This window comes from Eubalaena glacialis, chromosome 7 (assembly GCF_028564815.1).
Source record: "Eubalaena glacialis isolate mEubGla1 chromosome 7, mEubGla1.1.hap2.+ XY, whole genome shotgun sequence".
Classification (NCBI taxonomy): Eukaryota; Metazoa; Chordata; class Mammalia; order Artiodactyla; family Balaenidae; genus Eubalaena; species Eubalaena glacialis.
The window spans coordinates 18,640,358-18,653,167 of record NC_083722.1 but is presented as its reverse complement, the minus strand read 5'-3'; positions in this window follow the sequence as shown (position 1 = coordinate 18,653,167).

Genomic DNA, 12,810 nt, shown 5'->3' with positions numbered 1-12,810 from the left:
ATCCAGAGGCTGTAGCATTTTTGTTACTGAAATTTAAAATATTTGATTCAGTTTGGAATTTCAACCACAACTTACATACACAGCTCAAGGGTATGATTTTATTAATGTACACACGTATAGTTTTCCATTTCAAATTACCTACTCTTTCAACCCAGGTTTGCATGTGTGAGATATCCTTCCTGGAAAGCACACCTATATTTCAGGAAAGGTAAGAGGTGTTAAAGGCAGCCCTCCCTATGTTTCAATGAAAGGATAATTTTTAGCTAGTCATAACTCTGTTCAAAACCTGAGGATTAATGGGCAAAGCTGTCCAATGCAAGGTATGGCTTACAGTTTGCAGGCATTTGTGCAGTTAACTCCTCAAGATATTTTTTTTTTCTTATGACTTTATATTGATAGGGACTGGCTGAATGTCAGCAAGTTATGTGGCATCTACTGAGGCTGTGCAAACAGCCAAATTATCCATATTCATTATTTACACTTTAAATACCTTAAAAACTGACATTTGCATCAGTGTTTTTTCTCTGTCTTCCTTTCCCTTTATTTCTTTAACCTTCCTCGCTCCCCAATATCTCAAAACTAAAACATGGTAATGCTGTCCCTTATTACTTCTCCAAGGGACATCCAATCAACACATTTGAGCAGCAGGGACTCAGCCCAAATTCAGTACGTGGAATTTACCAACCAATGTGACCTTTGAAACCTGGACCAAGTTACTGCCATACTCAACACAATCAAATGGTTTCTTGAGCAGGAGTTCAGACTGTATTTGCATCTCACCACTGCATTTTCAGTCCAGTGGAAGGGCATAACTCCAAGGTCTTGCCCCTTTAGATTGTACAGACCCATGCTCATGGACCAGACCTTACCTAGGTAATAAATGTCTAACATGCTAAAGACGTGGGACTTCCCAACACAAAATGGTGAGTGCAGTGGACAAAACCAAAGTCCACACAGGGTTTCTTTAACTATATCCTGAATTTACTGCAAGGGAGGAAAGTAATGAGTAATTTGCAATGAAAAAAGGACATCCAGATTTTATCTTGGCCCTTCACTAATTTTTACTACTGTTCAATACATCTCTTCTGAAAACAAGGTGGGTTTTTGTTTAGCTGGTGGGATACATTCAGGAAATGCAAGCCCCCCTCTCAAGAAACATAGGATGCTTCTGAGTATAGACTTTACTCTGGAGCTTATGCAGATGCTAAATCTTAAATAACTACTTTAAGGCACTTTTATTTTATCAATCTGTCTTAGATTTAAATGCCAATACATTTTCATTATATGTTAAAGAAAACGAATGAAATTATATGAACACAAGTTTGCTATGTTTTTCTATGCTCCTGATAGTTTATGCCCCCAAATATTTTCCACATGAAAGAAACACTGACATCCTTCTTTACCTGAGAACATGTCATTGGATGAATTTGTGGAATTACTGAAAGTATACTGTTCACCAAATTTTACTGTTTGTTCTAGAATTTAAACTTTACAAATAGAAATGTAAATCTTGTACAAAAATTACTATTCAGAGTACAGATATGTGACTTTTGCCTCAACTCTATAATTGCCACTATTTCTTAGACTGTACATCAATATCACTTTAAACATTAGTTTTTGGATGTCCTTCATAAAGAGCATCACACATTTAAAAAATGATCTGCATCTTACATACACACTGAATATAGGTCAATAACGAGTTAAGGAGAATGGGAGAAATGTACACTATGTAATATCTGTAAATAGTTTTAGAAATGTCAACTCCTCTGGAGGTCATAAAAGAGAATAACATAGTCTAAGCCATTGGGCATAACTATATCTTTCTTTGGATATGGAGGGAAAAAAGCCCTGATCATGAATCTATTTGATTTTATAGAACACTCAAAAATTGTCTTGACTGCTGTAGAATTTTCAAAAGAAACTGACAATGGGTCTGCATTTGGATTTAAGAATGCTAGGATAGGTACTATCCTAGAATGCTAAAGAATGGTACCATCTAGGATGTTCTGACGTGGACTATAGAAAGATTACTTACTACTCAGTATGACATTCTATCTTACTTGATAAAGCCAGGTTTAATAAATTACTCATAGAACCATCCATGCCTTAATATTTGGTTAAACCCTCTCTGTTTAGAGAATCAGGAACATAGAGTTTGCTAAGCAATTTAATGAATGGTCCTCAATCATAAAAGGTCCAAATGTCACATCATCTCATGTGACATGACATGTCGGTCAACTGAAATGCAACTGGGAAGGCATTAGAGCTTTTTCAAAGATACTTAAAGAGCATTTTAATCTGTGTGGTAGTCTGGATGGGACTCCTGGGGAATCACTGGTGAAACAAACAAGAAAACCACAATGTAAAAGTGGATCAGCTATTTTTATCTCCACCAAAAATATTTATTTCTTTATAGTGCTCTTCCCATGAATCAAGTTATCGATCACTCGCTCACACAAAGATGACCTCTCTGGTAGCACTGCCTAGCACTTTAATTGAACACAGATGTTCACTTTTCCTTTCCTCTTGGTTTGTGTGTGTGTGTGTGTGTGTGTGTGTGTGTGTGTGTGTGTGTTGCTCCATAATTAATTCTGTGAGACTCTTGACCTTTTACTTCATGTATAAAAAAATTCACAACACATTTAATAAGATAGAAGTTTTTCACTTTTACAACAGTATTACTTGTTTGGAATCTCCCATACCCTCCTTGTCTACAGTATCATCTTTCTTTCCAATGCATTTTAAAGTCTGTAAATAAAAGGGAAACTCAATGTTCACAAAAGGGTCATTTTCAGGACGTATATAAATTTCCTCTTTTCTTTCACTTCGGGTATGTCATTTAGCAAGTGACTTGAGATTGGAAGATCTAGCTAAAATGCAACTCAGCTGTCCTAGTTTTGACACAAAGAAAGTACTGCAAAAGGGAAATCTATCTTATCTAAAGTTGAGGAGGCAAAGAAAAGTCTCTAAATTTATTTATAGATAATGGAATTCAATTTTCTGTGTGTGTATGTGCCATTTTGACTCTGTAGTAGGTAGAAGAATGCGCTTCTCCCCCTACAAAAGATGCTTATGTCCTATTCCCCAGAATCTACAGAAGACTTTTAAGGTTTCAAGTAGAATTAAGATTTCCAATCACTGACCTTGAGATGGGAGATAATCCTACATTATCCTGGTGGACCCAAGATAATCACAAGAGTACTTAACAGTGGAAGAGAGAGGCAGAAGAAGAGGTCAGAGTAATATGATGTGAGAAGAACCCAGCCCATTATTACTGGCATTGAAGGGGGCCAGAAGCCAAGGAATATGGGCAGCCTCCAGAAGGTGGAAGAAACCAGGAAATGGATTCTTCTCTAGAAACTCCAGAAAGGAATGCAGCCTTGATGATACCTTGATTTTAACCCTATGAGACTGATTTCAGACTTCTGACTTCCAGAACTATAAGTTAATAAATTCATATTGCTTTAAGCCACTAAGGTTGTGATCCCTCACAGCAGCAGCAGGAAAATAATACAGATTTCCAGTCATTCCATACTGTAATGTTTTTGTATAATTGTATCCTACTTTATTGGAACAGGGGGTCTCAAACACATTGTGGAGTGATATTGGGGTAATAGTGGAGAGAGAGGAAACAAAATCCTAAGTTAGCCCAGAAAATTTTCACGTCATTAAAGAACTGTCTCCCAAACTCTAATTCAAAAAAATACACACATCCCAATGTTCATTGCAGCACTATTTACAAAAGCCAAGACATGGAAGCAACCTAAACATCCATCGACAGAAGAATGGATAAAGAAGATGTGTATGTATATATATATCTATATATATATATAGAGAGAGATATATATAATGGAATATTACTCAGCCATTAAAAAAAGAATGAAATAATGCCATTTGCAGCAACATGGATGGACCTAGAGATTATCTAACTAAGTGAAGTAAGCCAGACAAAGACAAATATCATTTGATATGGCTTATATGTGGAATCTGCAAAAAAAGATGACATATATCGATTCACAGTACTATATATAAAATAGGTAATCAACAAGGACATACTGTACAGCACCAGAAACTATACACAATATTTTGTAATAACCTATAAGGGAAAAGAATCTGAAAAAGAATACATATATACATATATATATATAAAACTGAATCACTGTGCTGTACATCTGAAACTAACACAACGCTGTAAATCAACTATACTTCAACTAAATAAATAAATAAATAAGTTTTTTAAAAAAGAAGAGACACAGGTGAGATCTCTTGCTCTCTGTTGCCCATGTGAGGATACAACAAGAAGGCAACTGTCTATAAACCAAGAAGAAGGCCCTCACCAGAACGTTCCATTCGGTTCCCTGATCACAAACTTCCCAGTCTCCAGAACTGTAGAAATAAATTTCTGTTGTTTAAGCCAAAAAAAAAAAAAAACTGCCTCCTTGAAATTTTTCTACTTCTATGCCCTTTGCAATGTTAGCTATTGCAACAGATTGGTATCATATAAAATATGATCTAACTTTAGTACAATCTAAAAAAAAATTAGAGTCTCATTTCAAAGGTCTTATTTTAATAAGATTTTCTTTTTGCAAAATAGAAGAATGTACTTCAATATCCCATCTAACTAAAATAAGATTAAAAGCCATCCCAAACTCTTTGTTACAAATCCATCTACTGAATGTGCGTATGTGTGTGTATCATACAAATCTGCATTTATATGCCATAAGTCATTTTCCTTTTAACTCTCTCTCACATAAATTTCTTTACATTTTTATTTTAACCAATTTCTGAAACAGTAGAGATCACTCTGTTTCTATTTTCAAGTTAAAAGACTTTGTACTGGATTCTGCATATGATTTACTGCTTTTAGTTTAAATATATGAAGTCATAAGAGAGACGGTTTAGCCTCAAGATTTTGCATTTTAAGTCACTGATAATCTAAATTCTAGGAATGGAAGGGAATTCAGAATTCACTACCTTCTCTTTATGTAGACAACTACATTAATGTTCTAGACTGATAGTGTCTTTTTTTCCCTTTTGCCTTTTCCAATTCTCCTGGGAAGACATTTTCATAGCACACTAAAATAACATGAAATTATGTTTCAAATACATTACACTGTATTTTGTTATGTCTAACCTAAATCCCTCCTGATTCATTTCAAATTTGCTTCCTATTCTGGTGTTAATAGTAATATTAACCTCTCTGCATCTTCTGAATCGTCCTCCTTTACATACTCGAATTTTTTTTTGGTAATCACCATCCTCCAACAATAGTTTTGCCCTCTCCAGGCTTAACAGAGGCTAAAGTGCTTTCCTGAAAGATAAGGGAAAAAAATCAACAATTAATCACATTCATTTTTCTCCCTTGGTTGTACTCCATAGGTCAATCTTGGAACCAAAACAAGGTACTATACATTAATTCAATTGTGATCATTAATGAATTGAATGATATTAAGACATTCCAGTTAATGTCAAATTTCTTACATATCACTATATTAAACACTCATTGTCAAATTTCTTGTAATAACACCACGTTAAATTTACCTTAATTCATGGCCTCCAAAGCCTGGTGTTTTAATCACAATTAAAATCAAAGTTTATTTCTACCCCCAAATTCTGTAGTTTATTTGCCTTCTATTAAAGAAGTATCGTTATAGTCCAAAGACTACTAGACAGGGAAGAAGGAAACAAATTCTACACAAGACCCTTATCTTAGCTGGGCCTTAGTTTCTTCTGTAAAATTTAAAAATTTGAACTACATAGATTTATTGTCCCATGTTCTTCTAGCTCCTACCCCTTAGATATTTTTAGCTTAATTGATGTGCATTTGTGGGACTCATAGAACAAAAATATCCCATGGCTTGCTGTGAAGTGCTACTTGATTTTTTTCTCACACAGGAAATTTCTCTTGTCAGTTAAAACTAATGAAACTAGTGAAAGAATCCAAAAATCAATTGTTCTCTAAGCTATCATCTTCTAATGATTTGACAAAATTTTCCAATATGTTTTTAGAGGTGGTAGTTGAGGTAGCAAGCCCGTAATTTCCAAAGCTATTGTTCGGGTAACCTAGAGATAGATTTTATTTTATTTTTTTTTTTAATTTTTGTTTTATATTGGAGTATAGTTGAAAAACAATGTTGTGTTAGTTTCAGGTGTACAGCAAAGTGATTCAGTTATACATATGTGTGTATCTATTCTTTTTCACAGTAAACTCTGCTCAATACTCTATAATAAACTAAATGGGAAAATAATTTGAAAGAGATAGATTTTAGATGTGTTAGTTCTTATATGGGGATATTTATCTGAAGTTCCAGAAGTTGCTCAAGAAGATATGGAATGCATATGTACAAATGTCCTAATTGCAAAATTATCTATACTTACGAAAAAAAAATGGAAATCAACCTACTGTCAGATAAAGTGAAATACTAGGCAGGTACTCCTTAAAATAATTTTCAGCAACTCTTAGGAATAAGAAGATATATTTAAGATGCAATCTTAAAATGAACTAAAGTAAGATGGAAGTATCTAAATATTTTAACTGCGAATTTATAAACATATTAAATACAATTGCTGAATATGTAAAAAGAAAAAAAACTAATGAATTAAAGTGAAAAAAATAACACTTTTCTTATTGCAAATTTGTCTTTACTCATGCTATATATTTGAAATTATTGTAGCTTATATCCTGGAGATACCTAAACAAATTTCTGAAGAACTATAATGAGAAAATATTGCATAATATGAAAATAAGAAATCTCAGAAAATGTAGCTAAGCATACACAGCTTCTTCCTCTTCAGAATGCCCTCTTAGCTGTATTCTAGTTAGTAGAATACTTCTAAGTTTGGGGTTAATGAATATGTCATGAAATAATTTAAGTTCTATCCCTTTAATGTTTTTGATCATAATTTTTTCTTCCTTTTATATTCCTTTTATGTATATTTTGCAGTCTTTAGAGATGGGGATAGAATGGTAGTTTTCAAACAGTAGCTAATACAGGCTCTCAATTATAACCCAGAACACAATTCCCTTCAAGGAAAGTTGTCTCTCTCAGCAACTGCACTCTCTTTCAAAGAGAAGACCCTGAAGGCTGAATAGGTGTAATTGAAGAGGAATGAAATGTTTTTAACTATTAAAATTTATTTCTGGCTTACAAGATTTAATTAAATGTTTTTGCACCTCTTCAATAATTTGTTTCCAACATTCAGATTGTCAGCATTTATTCTACTAGCAATTGGCAGCCCAACTGTCCCAAGGTGGGCAAACCGAAAACTTGTATATTCTTCTAGGTATTGGAGAATCGAAATATAAAGAGAACACACACACACACACACACACACACAGAGCTTCCTTTGACCAATGGTGGCTGTATATCCTTTGTTCTCTTCTAATACCTGATATATTAAGAGCCTCTTTTTTTTGGGTGTGTTCTCAAATGCATTTGTCACAGAAAATTGGCCAATAAAATATATTAACATCCCTGTGATGAAGCAGCTACTGACAAATTCAGAAGACTTTCTTCCAGGAAATATAGTTGAGTAATTGAAAGATGTAATAATCTTTTCTCACTCCCAGTTTGCATGAAAATTGTTCCAGGAAAAATGGGTTCAGGTGTAATCATTCCTGTCAGAGTCTTCCCATGGGAAGTGCGGATTCTCAGTGACATTCTAATACGTGGGGGGACATGGAGATGGATCTCAGTCAGACCTTGAACTTCAAATTAGTGGACAATGGCTCTGTGGAGATACCAACTGATTTTCTCCCTACAGGAATATTGTGCAGGCTGACAGGCCAAAAGCATCCATTATTTTTAACTGGAGAGAAAAATGACACAGTTAGAGTGACATACCACATATCCATGGCGTAACTTTGTGATGGAGAGGAAACGTGCTAGCAAAGTGGACTTTCGTTTTGTATTCAGTTCCTTTTCACACCAATGGGAAGAGGTGAGGGGAGAAATGTCTAAATGTCAGACAGTAAGTGAGAAGGAGACTGCTGTTTTTCCACAGAGGTAATTAGGTGGACCTTTCTCAACCCTGGACCAGGGAGTGAAGGCGCCTTCCAGGCAACAGTGCCCTTTGTTCTGTTTTCAAGAGTTACAGACCAATGTATGTTCTCAAAAAAGGAACTTCCCCCTCTGTGGTTAAATATTTATCACAGCAAGAAGCTAGTAGTCGGACCAAGAACTTCCAATTAGCCACAACAGAGGGTTATAAGTGACTACAGAACAAGTATCAATATTGTAAAAGGGAGGAGCAGGTCAGAGCAGTGAGGTCGCAACTCTTTATTTCTCTCCATAAACCCATTACAAAGGATATTGTTTGTTGGTAAACATCAACACTCACTAATCTTCTGAACTATTAACAAGCTTTTGGTGGTGTGTGTCAATTAAAATATAACATGTATAAACTCTCTTGGTTTCCAGGTGGTCTTATGAGTAAAGTGCAAAAAAAAAAAAAAAAATTCCTTCTAAGATCAGACCGATCAATTTCAATGCTACAATATTTAGAGTTGTTCTTCACTAAGAAAAAAATTGGCTTAATTTCCAGGCAAAGATAAGCTCCTTGAAGGCAGGTGTTATACTTTTTTTATGGATTCCAACAAGTACTCAGTGCCCAGATGAATGAGAGTTTTAGACATAGGTATAATGACAACATTATAGTCAACCATCCTGAGTCAAAGAAAAGGCAATATTCATTTTCATGAAAACACCATCTTTACATTCTTCAAGGATACAAAAATAATATAAACAGGACAAAATGACCAGATAGTGCCCAGAAAAGAAAAGTACCGCACAACCACCCAGAAAAGAACTGGCAGTTTGGTAATATTACATTTCAGAGTTAGAGTACAACTGCATTTACATGATGGAAAGTCACTAAAAACTTATATTTTAAGGGAGAAATCCAGATGTTTCACACCCCACCTGTCAAAAGTTTTAGAATTTAATTTTACAGTATAATTGCTTGGTGCATGTAAGTAGGTCTATCTAGCATAAGTCACAGTGTATCATCATCCGTAAACATGAGAATAATATACCCTACCTCACAGAGATAGTCTAAATAATAAAGAAGATTATATGTGGTCACACTAGTACTGTGCCTGAAACATAGGCATTCAATGAATGTTCGTTTACTCCCTGTCCTCCTTCCCATAGCACAGATCTTCTTGCTTGGATGTTTCGTTTTACAAAACTATTTTTCTATAAAAATGAGTTACATTAATGATCTATTGATATTAGCCTGCCCTCTAACTGCCAAAAATCTGGCATGTCATCTTACACTGATTTGATAACTCAGCAAGTATTTTCTCAATTTTCTGGACTTTTCTATATAATATTGGGCCTAGCATGACCAATTCAGATATAAAAAGTCACATGTTAATAATAAAATGATGATAATAATAATATCTAACTCATCTAGTTTCAGGCCCCAGTTCCAAATAATGGCTGACACTAGAATTGTGTTCTTCATTCTATTTCCCCATGTTGTAGTTCAGGGTTAATTTTGTTAAGTCTCGGGAAACAGTGATATGTCACACAGAGAAAACATGAAGTCTTAAGGAAGTTTATTCTATTTATTTTCATTTTAGTATGCTTCTCACAAGTTAGATGGTAACTCCTGGCTATGTTGTCAAACTGTGCCCCTGCGTGAAAAATTTCAACTTGGAACTATTATGTCTATCTGGTTATTTATGTTAAAATAATCGAGTGTTATTTTATATATGTTACTAAATATGTAACTATCAGAATATATTAAATATATGTATTAAACATATTGCTAATTAACGCTAATCTATGCCAGTCAGTTATTAGTTATTCTTAGATGTTAGTGTTGTGTCTAAGGAATAGCCATTCCCTCAAGGTGAAGTCCCATGCACCAAGGGCAAAGGCTTCTCCAAAGTACAGACCAGTTTATATGACTCTTCTGTATCTGTTTACTAATAAATGTTACTACATTTGGTAAAATTTATAATAAGAGCTCCTTTTTTTAATAAGGTACTGCCCTCCTTTTAACTATGGAGTTTACCAACATCTACCAAAAACATCAGATAAAATTTTTTAAAAAATTGATATTGGCTAAGTAGTCAAATTGACTTAGGTTAGTGTACAACAGAGACAAAGATATATTTCCTACTTCTTTTGCTTTTCTTACTCATCAACATTTTTTCCTGTTTATTTTGTGGAAAGAGCAGCACACATATTACGGATGTGTTAGCATTTTTCCTGTTTAATTGACAACACAATGGTTAACACAGTTCCAACAAGCACCCCTGTTAACGTGCAGTTGGCAGTTTTGTTCATCAGCCAGTAAGTCAGTGAGTCAAGGAGGAGGCAGTGGAGCTTAACTGCTGCATTTGGTAAACAATTAGAGGAATAGTACATGTATTGTAGAATCTGAAATGTCTCTTGTTACCAGTCCTGTGTTCATGTGATTCTTGCCCTCGGCGCATGGAACTTCACCTTGAACAGTAGATGAGGCTGAAGTTGAGATGCCTTTCGAGAAAGAATGTACAATTTAAATAAATTTAAATAAAAATAGTCTTGAAGTCACAATGCATTCCACTTAACTCACAAGTCACTATTGATCCAAAAAAAAATTTATATACGTAGTATTTCATGGAGTGTATAAATTGAAACTGAACTCGACCTATTTATCATTACGAAATGCTGCAGGTTGGAATAAAGCTCTAATATTTCACCCGTTTCCTGGTTATTTGAAAATGTGAAGGATTTGTATGAGTTACAAGATGAGCTTTCAGGATCTTCACTTAGGAACGAACCACAGTGACTGTCAGATGATCATTTATACGGCCGCCCTCTCCTTCTGTTACTGCACTTGTCTGTTCTTTATAGTCATTGTATCTGAACAAAATGTTTAAGGTGGGTAGCATTGCTTGAATTTAGGGACGTCGTCAAAGTTATATGAACAAAAGAATAGCTGGAAGACCCTGATAGAACGTAAAATGTGGAATTTGTTGTGTGTGTATGCATTCTCTGAGTGGGTGGCCCCATAATAAGCCATGCAAGACCCGTGTTAAGCCGGCTCCCGGAGATCAATGCCATGACTGCAGTCATCCATCATCTCTAACTCAGGCAGGATGCAATCAATGGTAATCCATCTCTTTCCCATTGGATAATTGATTTTTTAAAAAATTTGTGGGATTGATCTTTTTTCATTTTAAGACACTGTCATTGCATAATACAGTAGTTTTAAGGATTGAGGGGAAAAGGGCTTAGTTGTTTCAGTAAAATTCTAATGGCACTAGGTTTAATCATACTCTCATTCATGATTAGCCCTGGGAAAAATTATGAAGCTTGCATCTTGGGTATTTTCCTGTGTTCCCATTTTGGCTACTTCTCCCTCTTATGAAACCATGCATAACCCCTTTTAGATGCTTACTAAGTGTTCCGTTTGTATCAATTAATTCACATTAAGTTATTTGCTATTAAAGATGTTCCCAATCCTGGCGACTCTCAATTTCCAGACCTGAAGCCTCTGATTTCTCTTTGCAAACTAATCTAGTCCTCAGCTAAAGACCCAAAGGGTACCTCCGCATAGACTGCCCTGCTCCCCACTTCTCCATTTTCTTTGGTACCGTACTCCACAAATTCCATGGCCCTCCACAGTCCTGACCTCAGATTTCTGCCTGCTTAATTTAGGTAGACTTAGCTTAGGTACCTTAGTTAGACTCCTGATTTCTGTGTGGGCCCCATCTTCTTGTGCCATGGTCAAGAAAGTTCCCCAAGACAGAAAGTCCTATATTAGTTAACTGTGTTTTTTGAAAAAAGATTTATAGCCATAGTAGCTACCATGAGGTATAAAACTTTCTGCAAGGACAATGGGCTTTGATTTCCTTTAGCAATAGGTTTTAAGGGAAAATCTTGTTACCATTTTGGGGATGGGGATATATATATATATATCTCAGATATACATATGGATAGATAGATTATATATCTCAGATCTCTCTCTATATATCTATCTATCTATCTATCTACCTATCTATCTATAAATATCTCAGATATCTAAATTGTAATATTCTATTTGTAAGTAATTAGTAAAGTAAGGATAATGCAAGTATATCGGTTAGGATATCTTGAATTATCTCAAAGGTATCTCCTTCCTTAGCATAAAACAAAAATCCTAATGGCTATGTTGATAATCAAGCTAAATTGTGTTGGCCAGGGATATCAGATTACCCACAATCATTTGGACCAACCAAGACAAACCTCTGGGGCTGAAGGGGGGCCTACTTCCTCTGAAATATAAGTACTCCCTGAATGAGAAATGACATCCGAAGGAGAGTTGAGGTACTGGACGTTGGCTTGGCAATAATGTTTAGTACAAAGTAGTGTGTATATCTTCACGCTGAAGAACTGAAGAAGTAGGAAGTGTTTTCCTGATCTAGAGATGAAGGAGCAAGCATATTATTGTTAGCTTATGTATTAAAAAAATAAGCATAATGGTACTTAACAGTAAATATCGCGTCATTAAATTGAATGCTTGAGTTGACATATATAAACACTCATTTACTACTACTATGAATCACAGAAGAGAAAGTAATTGTTAATTAAGATGACATTGTTATAGGTGTTACTGAATTCTTGCAAACATGTTTAATGCTTATATTATTATATAGACAATATAATGGCATTTATGCCCTTCTTGTTAGGAAATACATATTTTTTTCTTCTTCAAGAAATTACTACCCAAAATTGTGAACTCTACTTCCGTTTTAAACCTAGAAGTAGAACACAGATTTATTAGGTTGCAGAACAAGAGATAGACATAGAGTACTGAGGCAAGATGGATAAG